Source organism: Myodes glareolus, chromosome 18 (genome assembly GCF_982192425.1).
Source record: "Myodes glareolus chromosome 18, mMyoGla1.1, whole genome shotgun sequence".
NCBI classification, from domain to species: Eukaryota; Metazoa; Chordata; class Mammalia; order Rodentia; family Cricetidae; genus Myodes; species Myodes glareolus.
Window position 1 is genome coordinate 68,630,782 of NC_142043.1, and position 18,381 is coordinate 68,649,162.

Below are 18,381 nucleotides of genomic sequence, written 5' to 3' on the forward strand. Positions count from 1 at the left end.
CTACCAATGGGCATGCAGGCTCTTTCACAACCTATCAAGGGGGTGTTTAGTCTGTTCCACAACCTATAAATGAGTATATAGTAATGTGGGATGTCCTTCTGTATATGTATATATTTATTCATTGGTTGATGAATAAAGCTGTTTTGGCCAATGGCTTAGCAGAGTAAAGCCAGGTGTGGGAAATCCAAATATATATCTATCTATATCTATATCTATATCTATATCTATATCTATATCTATATCTATATCTATATCTATATCTATGTCTATATCTATATATATAGAGAGAAGGCAGAGTCTAGGAGATTTCATATAGCCACCCAAGAGCAGGATATGAGATAACAAACCATGAGCCTCATGGTAAAATATAAAATAATAAAAATGAGTTAATTTAAGATGTAAGAATTAGTTAATAAAAAGCCTGAGCTAATAGGCCAAAGAGTTTGTAATTAATATTAAGCCTCAGAGTGGTTATTTCACAAGTGACTTTAGGAACAGGTGAGAAGAGAAAACCTGTTTCAGGGGGGCCAGCAGTATGGAAAAATATATATAGCAATATATGGTGAACAATGTGGGGCAACGTCCATCCACATAAAGCCTAGAAAAACTAATAAAAGGGCTTTTAGACCCACAAAAATGGGAGTCAATTGAAGGTTCTTGGTAGTCACAATTTTTCAGCTGGGCTCTGCTCCCTGGTGGTGAGGAGAGATGCAGTGTAACATGAGGTCCTGCTTGTTGGGGTTTCTTTCCTGCCCAGTTCCCACAGTTGTTTAGCCCCAAAGAATCACACAGAAGTCTACATTAGATATACACTGATTGGCTCATTAGCTCAGGCTTCTTATTAGCTCTTGTAGCTTATATTAACCCATTGTTCTTATCTATGTTAGCCGGGTAGGTCACATCCTGCTTCTTCGGTAGTCTGGACAGGACTATGGAAAAGAGTTTCCTTCTTTCCAGAATACACTTGTTCTCATTGCCCTGCCTTTACTTTCTGTCTGGTTGACCCACCTATACTTCCTGCCTGGCCAATCAATGTTTATTTAAAACATGATGGACAGAATACAGACAATTCTCCCACACCAATGCAGCTTCTTTAAAAGATGACTTTCTGGTTCATGCTGGTGGCATGAATGACTCTGGCTCTTTTGAGAGGTCCTGTTACAGAGCAGTAATGGGCTTTGTGATCAGAGTGCTACAAGTTGCTTAACAATAACATAGACCTGCTGTGTCCCTGGAACTGGGGCGGTGAGCATGGCTCACTCAGCTGCCATGTTGGACTAGGCAAAGCCAAAAGGCAAAACTACAGTGTTAGTCCTAGCCACGCCACTTAGCATTTTAAGAAGTGTTCCTGGTCAGACAATGATGACAGATATACAATAAGACAGATGCAGACAAAATAGACCTCTGAATGGGCCACAGTGTTGGATAAATGTATGTGGGCACAAAAGAAAGAGAAAAAGAGTAAGGTAGTCGTAGATTAAAGGAGGAAAGATAATAAAATAAATATTTAAAAATAGTAGAGCAAAAAAAATAAGCCATGTAAAGATGGAAAATACACAATGAGTCTGGATTATATATATATTATTGTGTTTTCTTTGCATTTTTTGACTGTGAATGAGCTAACTACAGAGAGATGTTTCATTGTATGGGCTGCTAAGTTAAACCAACAAATATATTTTCAAAGTATCTTGACTTTTGGAACCTGTGAATTCCTTCCAGGTTAATGTGGTTTGATGGAACAAGATCTGCCAAAAGGTCTTCATGAGTCCTAAAAATACTTTGCCCAACAAACAGCAGGAAGAAGTTTGGAGGAAACTCTTCCCAAATTCCCCAAATGATGTTTGTAAATATTTATTTTCATTTTAAAAAGGTTGGTTAAAAATGGTTCATGATCACTGTCAATTTCTTAAAAAAAATAAAGGGAACATGAAACAGAGAAGAGTACTTTGCATTGGTATGAATCTTAATTTGTTTATACAAACTTGATACAGTGATGTTGGTGAACTCTCACAGGTTGCTTGAAAGTGGACTCTGGGAGTGAGGAGGCCCCTCCTCCTTCTCTTCCAAAATACCTGCCCTAGGCCAGGTTGCCACAGGGAGAAAAGAAAATAGTAAATAGCCAAGGGCACTAGAGACTCATTCCTTGAGAATAGCTGGAAGGTGAACCATTTCTAGCCAAGGTTTCTGTTGTTTATCACATAATACAAAGATTGCCTGTGTGTCACATAGTACAGCTGTGCCTGCGGTGGGGCTGGGAAGTCAGGAGCTGACAGGGAGAGGAAGGAGTCTCCACCCTGGGCTTTCGAGATCCAACTTCCTACTGACTGCCTCAGATTCTTTGGTTTCTGCTGGGCCACTGTAAGTTTCCCATTGATGATGTCATCTCTGTCTGTTGATCTTTGATGCTTGCTCTCCTGAGGGACACTCTCCCCACAAAGAGGAATGCAGCTGGCTGCTACAATGCACTTCCCCAGCTGATTTCCATTGGGAACCTTTTGGTGTGTTCCCTTCACTTGCTCTCAGTTGGCAATGCTAGTCCTCTCTGCTGGGTGTTTGAGCACCCAACGGATGGTGTTTTGCTATTATCTACCATTTCTCTCTGCTACTGGCTATTTATTCTATTTATTTTGCTTGCTATATATTTAGTAAACTCAATCAGTTGTCAATGAGAAGCACAGCTATTGTAGATCATCCTCTGGACCATACAGAGCAAGTGGGTGACTGGGTGATATTATTACAAAATTTGCCATTGTCCACAATGCCTTGTTTAGGTGCTAAAATGCATGTATACAAACATATCAACAGGATAAAATTCCTTGCATAATATACACATTATTAAATTACTTTGTTGGGTGTACTGGGCAGTTTTATTTTGTGTGTATGCGTGAGTGTGCAAGTTCAAGCAAGTCTGTCAGCTTCACACAGCTAGCATCCTTTAGGATGAGGGAAATCCAATTGAGAAAATGCCCCCATCAGATTGACCTAGGGAAGTCTGTAGGATTTTTTTTAACTTGATAATTGATGTGGAAAGGCCAGCCCACTGTGATGGTGCCATCCCTGGGCTGGTGGTCCTGGGTTCTGTAAGAAAGCAGGCTGAACAAACTATGAGGAGCAAGCGAGTGAGCAGTGTTCCTCCAAGGCCTCTGCCTCAGCTTTGCCTCCAGGCTCCTCCCTGAGTTCCTGCCCCAATTTCCCTCAGTGATAGATCATAAGCTGTGGGTGAAATAAGGCCTTTCCTGTAGGACCCCGCTTTCCTGTGGATACCCACACCCAATCCAGGTGTGCGCTTTCCCGAACTCGGGCCCACAAGAATGGACGATTGTCCTGAGGGTTTAAAACAGACACACACAAAAGTGACCTGCTCACTTACCAAAGAGTAAATGGCCACTTTATTAAACTCAAGTCGGGTATTTATACCAGTGGGCAAGGGGGAACAAAAGGGCAAGGCCTCCTCCCATCAGGAGCAGGAGGAGGAGATTAAAGGCCCCGGCGCCTCAGGCAGAATCAGCTGGGAGGGGCAGGCTATGGGCCCACTGCTAGAACCTTGATTACAGGTGGAATCACCATAACAAAGAGAGAGCCAAATTCTTCCTAAGCTATCCCCTCAAGCCAGTGCTAGTGCAGAATCTCCAGGGAGCCGGAGGTCACACAGCCCTGCGAATCGCCAAGGAGAAGGGAAAAAGACCTTGGTACCTACAAGTCTCCCTTTAAATATATATAAAATATGATGAGTAGCAGCTGTCTTAGGCATGTCGGTTGTTGGGTCAGTTCTCTAAAACCGTCTATGGGAATGTGTTCAGGTCCAAACGCACCCCTTGTCTTAGGCGAGACCGCCCCCCCCCGTGCAATAAACCCGTCATTGCTTCACTAGTCATACATTGAATCCAGCCACATTTATGCTGAAAGATACTCCGAGGCGAATGCCTACTAGGGCCAGGCCATGGCGGACCTGAAGCCATTGGCCAGGTGAAGACGCTCCAGCGTACGTACACATAAGCATTCCTGGAAGAGACAGTGCTTGCACAATATCTGAAACGTTGGCTCAGAATAGAGCCCTTGAGTAGGGCCACAGCACCGGCAAATGGGACCCCTGGTATGACTAGTCAAACTAAATTAGAGCCAATTAGCAATTTTGTATTCCGGGGTCCGAGAAAAAGCAGCAAAATCTTAACCTGCGACCAGCAGAGGTCAAAATCCACACCCAGTTGTAAAGATTAACTACAGCGTCCAATTGTGAATTTAAATTACTTGATAGTTATGGTAATTCTGTCTATCTGGCAAGGTTTTAGCCTTGAGCACCCAACACTGCAAACAGGGCAGGGGAGGTAGCTGTTTTCCCCTCAGGGGGTCAAGCAGCCTTGACTGAAATGGGCCGATCAAGGTAGAGCAAAGATAGAAAGCTGGGAAAGGGATAAAATCAGGCGCTGGATCATCTCTCAGGAATCTGCCAACTCTGCCGCCGCCTCCGCCGCTGTGTCCGTAGGATCTCTTGATCTCGCCTTGTCCTCAAGTCTCTGAATAGAGGAATCCACGGTCCGCACCAGATGTTCAAGGACCCAGATCGGGAGCTCTGCATCCTGTGGAAATACACAAACCGCTCCTCTTCCCCAAATCAAAACCCGGTCCGGACCATGTACATTAGTACACGACCTGGACCATGTCAGACGCTAGCTGAGGCAAATCCTGCCTGTGTGCGCCATTGAAACTGGCTCCCCTCATTGTAGTTTAAATCCTCTGTTTAGGATTTAAACTACAATCAAGCAGGTCTTGGACACATAGAGATCTGTAGGTCTCTGTCTCCAAGGAGCAAATTCTATTGGCCTGTGCCATCGCAACCGGCCTAAATATTGGGCTGAATTAGCCAACCTCAAAACGTCATTTTTTATTGGCCTGCATCATCATAGCAGGTCTTGAACTGGGCTGAATGGTCAGCCCCAAAACATCTTTTAGAATCAGCTCCACCTGGAACTTTTCCAGGGGCAGGAAATAATTATCTGATCCAGTACGTGAGCACTTACATAACTGGATAGAATTATAAAAATTGTTATCTTTATGGGCGACATTGCCTCCCACCAACATTTAGAGAAATAATTAATAGGATCGACATATCTGGCTATAGATTTGGAAATCTTTGTCAGTCATCAATCCATATAAAAAATATAAGGACTCCATAAATTAGTCCTCCAAAGAACAATTAATCAAATAAAAATATATGCAATAAACCTAAACTGAAAACTCTCAATAGACAAACTCAAAAATGACTGAAAGACATTTAAAAAATCCTCAATTGTAACATCTTTAATCATAGGAGAAGTGTGAATCAAAATAACTCTTGATTCTATCTTATCCCTTAAACATGATTAAGATCAAATATTGCTCATAACCTTTATTTAAGAGAAACTCCTCCACCACTGGTGGAAATGCAAACTGGCACAGTTTGGATTTTTAGAAAATTAGGCAACAAACCATCTCAAGATTTAGCTAACCTCTTTTGGGTCTGTAAAACCTTTGAATCTATTACAGTTTCTAACTTAAAACTGCTGAGGCTGCGCTGCACAGCGGAGGGGGCGGGACACAGACCCGCTCCGCTCCATCTGCAAACTGTCACCTGAGTTTTGGCGGGCGGATTTTAACTATTCTTTGTACCACCAAGGCCTGGCTATTGTCACTTTTTGTGGGCTGCCTCTGTTGTCCAGGCAAGCCCTCCAAGCCAGCTCAGGTGCCAGAACAGCCCGCCAATAAGCCGCAGACCCCGCGGAAAGGCTGGGCACCGCACCCTGTGTTGCCCTGCGCCTTCCTCCCGTAGCCCCCGCCCGGGAGGCACCAGAGTCCGCCAGGCACTTAGCGTGCCCGCCACGTCTGTGTTGCAGTCAGTCGCTGCCATGGTCTCCCTCAGTCAGGCATCGCCGCTTTTTTCGGCCGCCTAGCACTCTCTTTTTTTATCTGCTCGGGCGCCGCCATAACCAGCATTGTGCCCTGCCCCAGGTTCCTGCGGCCCGCCGCTCACCGGCCACCTTGGGCTAGGGAGCCAGCATACGCGACTGCCTTTTGCGTCGCCTTTTGCGACTGCCTTTCTGCGTCTGGTCAGCGCGGCTGTGCCTCCCGGACGAGTTTGTACCCGCGGCTGAGTGTACCGGCACACCGCTGCGTTTTTACCCTCCCTAGCCTGCCTGAAATGGCCCTGCCGCTCATAGGCAGGGCCTGGCGGCTGCCTGCACTCCTCCCTGCGCCATTCAGCAGCCTGTTTCTCTGCTCCTAAGTGCACCTTGCAGAACCTCAGCCACAGTGAGTGGCCAAGTGCAGTCCTGTGACCCGCATTCAAACATGCGTGGGAGCTTTCTAATCTCCCTGAAAGACAAGCTCTGTGAAGTTGTTTTTTTGTTACTCAAAAACTCTTAATAGAACTTACAAATATATCTTTAATCCTCTCTCAGCCCGAGGCCCGCACCTATATGGGCCCTTGGCTATTTACTTTGCTAGTCATCAGTTACATTGGCCCTGTTGCCTTGGGAACGGATTCCCGCCGGGAGCTAACTGCGCCCAGCCTGTGCTCTTAGGCAAAAATTAAAGTTCCCTGCATGTGAGAGCCAGGGACTGAGTTTAAAATTATTCTAAGCGGTCTCTAGTGCAGTGTCATCTTATCCTGGTGCCTAGTCTCTTTAAGAAATTTAGCAGCTGATTTGCCCACTGGCCTTTAGCTCCGGATCAGACCTTTTGGCACCCATACTTCACATATCAAGCTATTCACCCCCTTATCACACGTGCACAATTGCACACTACAAAACTGGCCAGATTCCGGATCATGGGGGGACCCTCACCTCTTGGGTTTCTCGTGGTGGATCCACGGACGGCAGGACGCGGTTCTTCAGTTCTTCTTCAAGGCCCACCCAGGGACGCCATCTGTAGGACCCCGCCTTCCTGTGGATACCCACACCCGATCCAGGCGCGCGCCTTCCCGAACTTGGGCCCATGAGAATGGACGATTGTCCTGAGGGTTTAAAACGGATACACACAAAAGAGACCTGCTCACTTACCAAAGAGTAAATGGCCACTTTATTAAACTCAAGTCGGGTATTTATACCAGTGGGCAAGGGGGATCAAAAGGGCATGGCCTCCCCCCATCAGGAGCAGGAGAAGGAGATTACAGGTGCCCGGCGCCTCAGGCAGAATCAGCTGGGAGGGGCAGGCTATGGGCCCACTGCTAGAACCTTGATTACAGGTGGAATCACCATAACAAAGAGAGAGCCAAATTCTTCCTAAGCTATCCCCTCAAGCCAGTGCTAGTGCAGAATTTCCAGGGAGCCAGAGGTCAAACGGCCCTGCAAATCGCCAAGGAGAAGGGAAAAAGACCTTGGTACCTACACTTTCCTCCTCAAGAGGCTGTGTCCCTGGTGCTCACCACAGCCACAGAAAGTGACTGAGGCGGCAGAGGTGGATTAGTTTACACTCCTCTCCCCATGGAGTTTTCAGCACAGTATTAGAACCATTTAAATTTTTTGTCAATCATTATCACAATCTATTATTATTATTATTATTATTATTTATTATTTTGAGATCAGGACTCACTCTGCAGTGCAGGCTGGCATGGTACCCTTGGTGGACTGGTAGTCCTGCCAGCCATGTGTTCTATGGAACCCCACCCTGCCATCTTGCTGACCTGGCTCCCCAATGCTTCCTTATACTCTGTTCTTATGAATATATTTGCATGTTTTTTTTTTATTCTGAGAATTCTGTCTCCCTGTCTGTCCTGTCTCAGTCCCCTCCCCCTTTCTTGCTTGGCATACAAGACACAGTACAATCTGTCTCCTGTTTTGTGATAAGCCCGCCACTGACTCCCTTTAAGCCACGTCCACAACACCGTCTACATCTTCTCAGTTCAGCACCCTCTGCTGTCAATGTCAGCCACCCTATAGGAGGGGAGACCTCCTGGTCAGAATAGCTCAGATGTCAGTCACCCTATAGGAGGGAGACCTCCTGGTCAGAATAGTTCAGATGTCAGCCACCCTATAGGAGGGAGACCTCCTGGTCAGAATAGCTCAGATGTCAGCCACCCTATAGGAGGGGAGACCTCCTGGTCAGAATAGCTCAGATGTCAGTCACCCTATAGGAGGGAGACCTCCTGGTCAGAATAGTTCAGATGTCAGCCACTCTATAGGAAGGGAGACCTCTTGGTCAGAATAGTCTGGGGACCCTGTAATGAGGACACAGGATGCACAATAGACAGCCTGCTTTGTTCTAGGACCTCAGACTCTATAGACTTTCTCCATCCTGACTTAAACCGTGGACACTGACCTCCAGGTAACCAGATCTTGCCTCTCATAATGCAACTTTATTAAAGTGTTCTGCCTAGCAACAAATAATACAAAAGTCTTCAGATTTGATTGGTTAGCAGTCTGAAGATGGTCCCAGCTAGAGGAAGCTGGAGAGTTATCTATGCTTTGTGATTTTCTTTCACTTGTGTGGAAGCCAGCCTCATTCTCCTCCTTGTTTCTGGGTGTGTTTGTTGGAATAGGTGTGGGGGTTCATCTCCCCCATAGATCGAAGTCTCAGAATAGAGTGGCTCTGACTGAAAGAGCAGCTGTCCTCCCGCTGACCAGGAAGCCCTCACGCCCTCCTCACCACCTGCTGGAAAGCGATTCCCATACCTGAGACACAGACACCAGGGGCGGTAGGAAGGAAGGAGACCTTTATCCTTATTGGGTTCCTTATGCATCAATATCAGACACCAGAACCGTGAAAGCCGGAGTCTGAGAACTGCTGAGTCTCCTAAATAGGAGTCCATGCTGTAATGACTTTCTGTTTATCTGGGGAACTGGAGAAAACCTCTTCTGTCCTCTATTAAACCCCACGTAAGTGTTCAGCACTGTATGACAGTTCTGAGGTGTAAGAGCAGGCAGACAAGGTGAATATGCTAATTATTATCTGGCCTTAGGTTACTGAGTGCAGTTTGTTTTTTAGCCTGGGAGACAGACTGTGCTAACATGAGCATCGTTAGACCATGAAAATGCGGGGTTATGAGCAGAAAACAGGATGTGATGTGCTAAGAAAAGATTTCCCTTTAATGTCAGGGTCTCAACCAATACAGAAGAGGAACAAACCTTGGGGTTTGTTAGCCTAGCTTTTCTCTGAGAACAAAAACATTCTCTGAGTTCACCATGTCTATTTGACAAACAAAAAAAAAACATAGAGTTGCTTTTTTGTTTTGTTTTTGTTTTTGCTTGTTTGTTTGTTTCTTAGACAGGGGTTCCTGTATATCAGCTCTGACTGTACTGGAACTCGCTTTGAAGACCAGGCTGGCCTCGAACTCACAGACCCTCCTCCCTCTGCCTCCCGAGTGCTGGGACTAAAGGCGTGCGCCACCATTGCACAGCTTCAGCATAGATTTTAAAGGATGAGAAAAATCTACATATTTTTCCTTCTTTGATTTGTACGAGGGACTGGAGAACGGGAGAAACCCTGGGGGACTGGAGGATGGCAGGTCACCTGAACTCAGTGACCAAGACAGAGGAGCCTGGTCGGCCATGCAAGTCATTCTCATGGAGACTGGGCCTCCCTGGAGGAGGCTGCTGAGCTCAGCAGTGAGCAGACCACAGATCCAGCACAATAGCTGTGATATTTTGAGTCGTAGCTCAGAGTCGATTCGTGGAGCTCTCCTGTGATCTGCCTGCTGTAGCATTCTCGAGTGTGCACAGCTGAGTCCACACCCCACCATCATTACAAGGAGTCTTTCTCTTCTCCTGCTTCCTTTCTCCTCTTTCCTCTCCATGGATACCATTCCAAGTATGTTTTTAACATGAGCGTAGTGATCAGAAATTTAAAATGTGTCCAATATGGCTCAGTTGGTAAAGCCACATGCCACCAGTCCTGACAACCTGAGTCCAATCCCCAGGACCCACATGATAGACAGGGGAGGACTCACTGCTGAGAATTGTTCTCCCTGTAGATTTCACATTTCTAATAAATGTCATTGAGCATTGATGACATTCCATGTTCTCATGTTCTAACGTTGTGCTTTTGGGCATGATGCAGTCAAAATGACTCTCAAATCTGCACCCTGACTTGATGTACCAGGTACAGACTTCCCAGAGCTGCATTGGTCCTGAGATGATCCCCAGGAGCTCTGGTGCCTACTTGTAGTCCCAGGGCCAGGAATGTGGAGACAGGCAGACTCTGGAGTCCATGGGCTCCCAACCTCGCCTGCTTAGTGAGTCCCAGGCCACTGAGGAACCCAGTGCAAAAACAAATATAGCAACAACAGCAAAGGCAAATGACACCTGAGGAATGCCACAAGAAGTTGACTTCTGGTTCATGCACACACATCACACATGTCCACACACACGTGCGCATGCGCACGCACACAAACACACACACACACACACACCACACACACATACACACACAGAGAGAGAGAGAGAGAGAGAGAGAGAGAGAGAGAGAGAGAGAGAGAGAGAGAGAGAGAGAGAGAGAGAGAGAGAGAGAGAATCTCAGGCAGCTCAGACTGTCCTCACTATCGCTGTGTAGCTATCTTGATCTTGAACTCCTGAACCTCCTGTTTGTACCTCTCACATGCTAGGTTTACTAGCATGGGCCACAGGCACACTTCTCTTGCCTACAGATGTTTAATTCCTTCAGCACAGTGTGGTGAAAACTTTACCTTCTCTATAATGCATCAATTTTGTTTATATATATATATATATATATATATATATATATATATATATATATTTTGTTTTTCAAAACAGAGTTTCTCTGTGTAGCCTTGGCTGTCCTAAAATTTGCTCTGTAAACCAGGTTGGCCTCAAGCTCAGAGATCCACCTGTCTCTGCCTCCTGAATATTGGAGTTAAAGGCATATGCCACCACCACCTGGTTCAACTTTACATTTTTATAAAAAATTATTTAGAAGCTGCAAGATGGCTCCTCAGTGGATAAAGGTGTTTACTGCCAAGTTTGGCAACTTGAGCTTGATCCCAGGGACCCAAGCAGTGAAAGGAGAGAACTGACTCCCACAGGAGGTTCTCTGACCTCTGACACGACACAGTGGCTGCATGCACCCTACACACAGATGAGTGTGCACACACACATAACAAGCATACACACCCCCCTCATATACACAGATAACTGTGTGAACACACATATAACATGCATACACATGCACCCCTATACATATGCACATACACACATACATCCCTACACACACACACACACACACACACACAATGCAATAAAAAACAAAATGCTAAAATTTTATTTGGCCATACTGCATTTGCCTGCATCTAATTTTTTTTTATTCTGCTCTGCTGGGTTGGGCCTATTCCTTGGCCATTGTCTCACATCTTCATTTCTGTAGCTCTATGTCTTAAAACTGGGCAGATGGATTTTCGAATTCTTTATTCTTTTTCAAGATAGTTATAGCTATTCCAATTCCTTGCTCTCAGTTGCAGAGATGGTGACAAGTTTGAAAATGTCCCCATCTGTACTGTGCTAACGCTTCTAGCTCACAGACAGAATGCTTCTTCCTTCATCATTTCATTCATTGATTAGATTTATTCATTTTATTTTGTGTGTGAATGTTTTGCTTGCATGTATGTGCAGTGTCTGTAGAGGCCAGAAGAGGGCGTCAGTGCCCTGGAACTGGAGTTACAGTTGTGAGCCACCTGTGGGTGCTGGAACTGAAGCTGGGTCCTTTGGAAGAGCAGCCAATGCTCTTAACTACTGAGCCATCTCTCCAGCCCACTTTGACTTATTTACTTAGTGTGTAGTTTTCACCATGCACAATTGTGGATGCTCTGTTAGACTTACATTTAAATATTTAACTCCTGGAATTAGTTGACAAAATTAACCAAACTGCAGCAGTAAGATTTCCTGCTTGTTTTTTCTCAGCACTGGAGAGTGAAGCCAGGGACCTTGTGGCTGCTGCACTTCCCCCCTGAGCTCCATCCCTAGTCCCCTTGGGCTTTTTATTTGACTTAAATTTTGACGCAGAGTCTCACTAAGTCCACCACAGTGACCTTGAGCTCATTTTGCGGCTCAGGTTGATCTTGATCTTTTGGCTCTAGTGTTATGAGCAGCCACTAGGTGGCGATGAAAACAGAAGTTCGGGCAAGTTTTTCAACTTTCTCCCTGACCTTAATTAACGGTAAACATTATCACTGCCTCAGAGGTCCAGGCTCTAAGGCAGTACTCAGGACTCAAAGAGAGTCCACAGCATGGGGAAGCTAGGACTTTTCTGTCTGAGGGTCAGGGAAGGAAGAACACCCACACGCTCTCTTTATTCTCCCCCTGCTGTTCTCTCTCATGTTGGACTGTGTTGTTGTTCTGTCCCTCATGTCTTTTTACAGCCTACACATCCCAACAGACTCTCTCAGCCAGTCCAGGGCTCACAGAAGAGCTGCATTCCATTATTAACTGAATTATTATAGAACCCACGACTATATTAGCATTTTTCACTAATACTCTGGAATCAGAAGTTGTAAATTTCAGGTTTACTTTGGATCTCTGAGGTGCCCTGGAGACTGTGAGTCCCAGAGCATGGAGATGCAGGGGCGATGGGAGATGCCATAGATTTTCTAGTACAGGCCCAGTTACTGTATTTATTTTAATATCAGTCCAGCCAAACTTTCCATGAGTGTGTTTAAAAAATGTACAAAGGCTTGGGAGAGAGAGAGAGGAAAGAGATTATAGTTTTAAAAAGAAATATTCTTAAAAAATAAAACAAAGTTTTTAAAAGAGCCAGTAAAATAACATAAAACAAATAAACTTCAAAATTTGAGTCTAAGGATATGTTACTTTGGAAAGGAGGTTCTGCTTTTCTTTCTGCAGGAGATGAGAATCTGTGGATTCCTTCCAGGTCAATGTGGTTTGGTGGAAAAAAACACCCTGAAAGGTCTCTGTGAACCCTAAAAATACTTCACTCAACAAAGAGCAGGAAGCAGTTTGGAGAAAACAATGCTCAAATTCCCAAAATGATTGTTTGTAAATGTTTGTTTTCATTTAAAAGGAGTTGATTATAACTGGTTAATGGTCACAGTAAATCTCTTTCTAAAGAATGGGGGGATATGATATAGAAATGAGAACTTTATATTGGTATGGACTTTGGTTTACTGACACAAATTTAAGGTCAATTTTGTTATATGTATATTTCTACTCTTATTTAAGGTATTGTGTTTATACAGCTCATTTAAAAATGTAATGTATAATCTAAAGTTACAGATTAATAGATAGTCATTTATAGTAATCAAACTTGTAGCCGTGTTAGTTAGGTTTTCTAAATATATATAGATATATTTCAGTTAGATAGATAATCTTCAACACTCCAAAGGCCTACGAAATATGGCATTTAAATGTTTTAAAAACTTAGACTTTTCTCAACAGTGAGACATATCTGTTTGTGGCCACACCAGTTACTTCAGAGAGGTTGATGGGCATTGAAGAAGCTCAATAAGGAATTTGTCTTCAATGTGACAAGGCTAGCCATCTGGGCAAGAAATTGCTCTTACCTGGACTGCCTGATGGTACATGCCGGACTCACAGAAAAATGACTGCTGAACTTGCGAAAAGACAGGATTGTTGTTCAGGGTCCCTGCTTCACAAAAAAAACAACAAAAAACCCCACAACAACAACAACAACAACAAAAACAAACAGACATTCTGCAGGACACAGAATAAAGCAATGATGAACCTTGCCAGTAGAAGGCAGAATAGATCTTCAAATTTCCTGCTTCACTGAAAAGTCTTCCAGATATTATGGACCTGTAGAATGAAGATGGATGGATGCCCCAAGGTTACAAAGAACTTTGGATGACTGTCCAGGCAGGAAGATACATCTGTCAATTCCAGAACTTTGGAAGCTGCTTACAATAGACTTTCTGTTTGCTTAGGTAATGTTGTATCCTTCTTTGCTGGAGTCGAAGAGACAGACAGTTATAGTTACAGTTTTCTTGGTTATGATAAAAGATAAAATAGACCTTAGCCATCAGGGAAATGCAAATCAAAACAACTCTGAGATACCATCTTACACCTGTCAGAATGGCTAAAATCAGAAACACCAATGATAGCCTATGCTGGAGAGGATGTGGAGTAAGGGGAACACTCATCCATTTTTGGTAGGAATGCAAACTTGTGCAACCACTTTGGAAATCAGTGTGGCGGTTTCTCAGGAATCTGGGAGTCAACCTACCTTAGGAATATACCCAAGAGATGCCCAGTCATACTACAAAAGCATTTCTTCAACTATGTTTGTAGCAGCACTATTTGTAATAGCCAGAACCTGGAAACAACCTAGGTGACCCTCAATAGAAGAATGGATAAAGGTGTGGCACATATACATGTTAGAGTTCTACTCAGCGGTAAAAAGCAACAACATCTTGAATTTTGTTTGCAAATGGATGGAAATAGAAAACGCTTTACTGAGTGAGGTAACCCAGACCCCAAAAGAGGAATATGGTATGTACTCACTCCTACATGGATTCTAGCCATAAATAAAGGACATTGAGCCTATAATTTGTGATCCTAGAGAAGCTAAATAAGAAGGTGAACCTAAAGAAAAATATATAGTTATCCTCTTGGATATTGGAAGTTGGCAAAATTGCCGGGCAGGGATTGGGAGCACGGGGGTAGGGGTGAGGTGGGGATAAGGGGAGATGGGGGGAGAGAAGGGAGAAGGGGAGGATGGGGAGAACTTGAGGGAATGGGATGGTTGGGATGAAGGAGGGGTGGATGTGGAGCAGGGAAGTATATATCTTAATCAAGGGAGCCATTTTAGGGTTGGCAAGAGACTTGACTCTAGATGGGTTCCCAGGTGTCCAAGGAAATGTCCCCAGCTTGTTCCCTGACCAGCAGAGGAAAGGGTGCCTGAACTGGCCTTGTCCTATAGCCACACTGATGAATATCTTGCATATTACCGTAGAACCTTCATCTGGTGATGGATGGAGATAGACACAGAGACCCTCATTGGAGCACTGGACTGAGCTCCTAAGGTCCTAATGAGGAGCAGAAGGAGGGAGAACATGAGCAAGGAAGTCAGGACCGTGAGGGGTGTGTTCACCCACTGAGATGGTGGGACAGATCTAATGGGAGATCTCCAAGGCCAGTTGGAATGGGACCGATGGAGCACGTGATCAAACCGGACTCTCTGAATGTGGCTGACGGTGGAGGCTGACTGAGAAGCCAAGGACAATGGTGCTGGGCTTTGATTCTACTGCATGGATGGGCTTTGTGGGAGCCTTGTCTGTTTGGATGCTCACCTTCCTGGACCTGGGGGGAGCGGGGAGGACCTTGGACTTCCCATAGGGTAGGGAACCCTGACTGCTCTTTGGCCTGGAGAAGGAGGGGGAGGGAGAGTGGGAGGAGGGGAGGGGAGGAAAGTGGGAGGAGGGGAGGTGGAAATTTTTAATAAAAAATAAAAATAAAAAAAGATAACTTAGATATTAAACTTTAGACTCACAAAGAAATATTTTAACTGTAATTCTTGTTTGGTAACTGTTTTGTTATATGTAATTCTACTACGTTAAAGTACAAACCTTCCTTTTTATTTAGACGGAAAAGGGGGGATGATGTGGGATTCCCCTCTGTATTCTGTGAATATAGTTTATTAACATTGGTTAATAAAGAAGCCGCTTTGACCTACGGCAGGGCAGAATATAGGTAGGTAGGAAAACTGAACTAAATGCAGGGAGAAAGAAGGCAGAGTCAGGCAGACGCTAAGTAGTTGATGAAGGAGAAAGACCCTGGAGCCTTACTGGTAAGACACAGACTCGTGGCAATACACAAATTAATAGAAACGGGTCAATTTAAGATGTCCAAGTTAGCTTCTAAAAAGTCTGAGCTACTAGGCTAAACAGTATGTAATTAATATTAAGTCCCAGAATGGTTATTTCATAAGCCACTGGAGAACCTAGTGAGCGGGACCCGGCGGGTGGAGAGAAACAGGACCGGGGGACCAGGGAATGGAGAACATTTGTGGCTGCTCTCTGCCTCCCATGTGCTGGGATAAAGGTGTGCGCACCACTGCCAGTCTATTCTTGGAACTTTATTTACCAAGTGGCTTCAGAATCAAGCAGATCTACTGAGCTATGGCTGCAAGAGCTGCCCTCCATATTCTTACCTCTCTGTTCCCAGTTTCAGTAACCCTCTCCCAAATGGCTCACTGCCCCCACCTTCCTTTTCGTGGGGTCTGCACTTTTCCACGAGTCACCAAACTCTTTCTCCTTGTCTGGGTTTGTGTCTCATGTGTGAGACCTCCACTTCATGGCTTCTACTTTCAGGTCTGAAACTGGTCTAATTTCTGCGTAATTCTAAATTACTGGTGAGTGTGTGTGTGTGTGTGTGTGTGTGTGTAGTGTGTCATGTTTGTAGTGTATGTCTTTTATGTGTGTATGTGTTTTGTGTGCATGTGTATGTGTGGTGTGTCATGTTTGTAGTGTATGTGTTTTATGTGTGTATGTGTTTTGTGTGCATGTGTATGTGTGGTGTGTCATGTTTGTAGTGTATGTGTTTTATGTGTGTATGTGTTTTGTGTGCATGTGTATGTGTGGTGTGATGTGTGTGGTATGTGTGTTTTGTGTGTGTGTGTGATGTGTGGTGTCTGCATGTGTAGTAAGTGTGGTGTGTATGTATATTGTGTATGGTGTTTTTGATGTGTGGATGTGTTGTGGTGTCTGTATAATATGTGCCGTGTGTGTGTATGTGTATGTACATTTTGTGTGTATGTGTAGTATGTGTGGATGTGTGGTATGTGAGGATGTGTGTCTGTGGTGTGTATATTTTGTGTGTTATGTGTGAAGAGTATATGTGGCGTGTATGGTGTGTGTGCATGTGTGGTGTGTATGATATGTGTTGAGTCATGTGTGTGTAGTATGCATGTGGGTGTATGTGTTGTGTTATGTGTGTGATTTTTTTCACCATTGCATCTCCTCTATGAAGGAGACCTACCCTGTCAATGAAGATCTGTGCTATTTTCCCACGTGGTCTCACCTGGCTTTGGACACCGTTTTGTCCTCATTTGACCATAGGTGTCCAGGTCTCCATTTCTGTTTCCATCTTCTTGTTGAGTTGTTGGCAAAAAGTTATTTATAGCTCCTGTCTTAGTCACCTAGTGTCTGTGTGACTGCAGCAGCAGGCCTGCCTTGCACTTTCTCATTGGTGGTATGTATTAACTTCTTATTTCATAGGGGTTTAAAATTGTTATTTGTCTCTTCAAAGAACCTTCTCTAGTTTAAAATTTTAATTTTTCTACTTTTCATTTTTCCTTCATATCTTCGCTCTAATTTTTAACAATTCATCTTTATCTTCCTTTAGTTTCCTTAAGTTTAATGTGCTTCTTTTTTAAAAACCTCATCATAAAAGGGAACATTGTTAATTCTAAACACCTCTTTTGCACCAGTATACACATTTATATAAATTAATTTGTCCATAAAGAGTACTTATAGAGTACTAGATTCTGATCACTTTGACGTGTTGTTCATCTAACTTTGTTCTCAATTCCACTGCTCTCAGGGTTTACTGTTCTGAGTCTGACAAGGAATGTGGGCTGTCAGGGACAGCGTAGGTGGGAGGAATACGATGATGTTCGACTTAACATATTCACAGGGCGACATCCTTCACCCCAGCAAAGCACATGGATGCACGATAGAACCTGGAGAAGAAACTGCAGGGACATGTGGGTAATGGATCGAGAGAAAATCATCTTTGCAACAGTGACCTTCCAGCCCTTTGTGGCGGCACACAACTTTAATCCCAGGACCCAGGAAGCAAAGACAGGTGGATGGATCTCTGTGAGTCTGAGGCCAGCATGGTCTACTCAGTGATTTCCAGAACAGACAGAGCTACGTAGTGAGAACCTATCTTAAAAATAAAACCTTCCGTTCTGAACGGGGTCGCTGTGGAAACAAGTCTGAGGTCTTCCCAGCTGTGCTGTCTTCTGCTGTTGCTGTGGGGTCTGACCGAGGGCAAACTGGGCAGGGAAACCGGCGGGGAAGATCTTGGGGAAGCATTAAACTAGGGAGTGAAGTGACGGCTTCAAAGGTGGGAACTCCGAGAACCATGGCTTTAAAGAGAAAAAGGAAGTGTGTGTGGGAAAAATAATTATTTCCAGAAATAAGAGTTATAAAATCAGAGGACATCTACTTCCCCACACTGTTAATGAAATGGTACTGCTCTTTGGAAACACTAGAGGGCGACCTTGAGCTAAGAAACCCAGAAAGCCTTCAACGTTCTTGTTCTAATGCACTAAACTGTTCTGGTTAATAAAGGAAAATAGAAACAAATAGAATGCAAAACTATAGATGTGATCAAAGTTGCTATTAAGCAGTGCATATTGTCTCCAAAATTAACGACAAAATGAGGAGCCATGGCTACAACAGCGAGGCCAGAGTGAATCCTG

The 18,381-nt window shown here is 44.4% G+C and overlaps 1 protein-coding gene across 1 annotated transcript in view; it reads left to right on the forward strand.

Moving 5' to 3' along the window:
- The window catches only part of LOC146890884 (HLA class II histocompatibility antigen, DO beta chain-like), a 295,550-nt gene that overhangs the window by 84,222 nt on the left and 192,947 nt on the right, over window positions 1-18,381 (forward strand). The window lies entirely within an intron of this gene.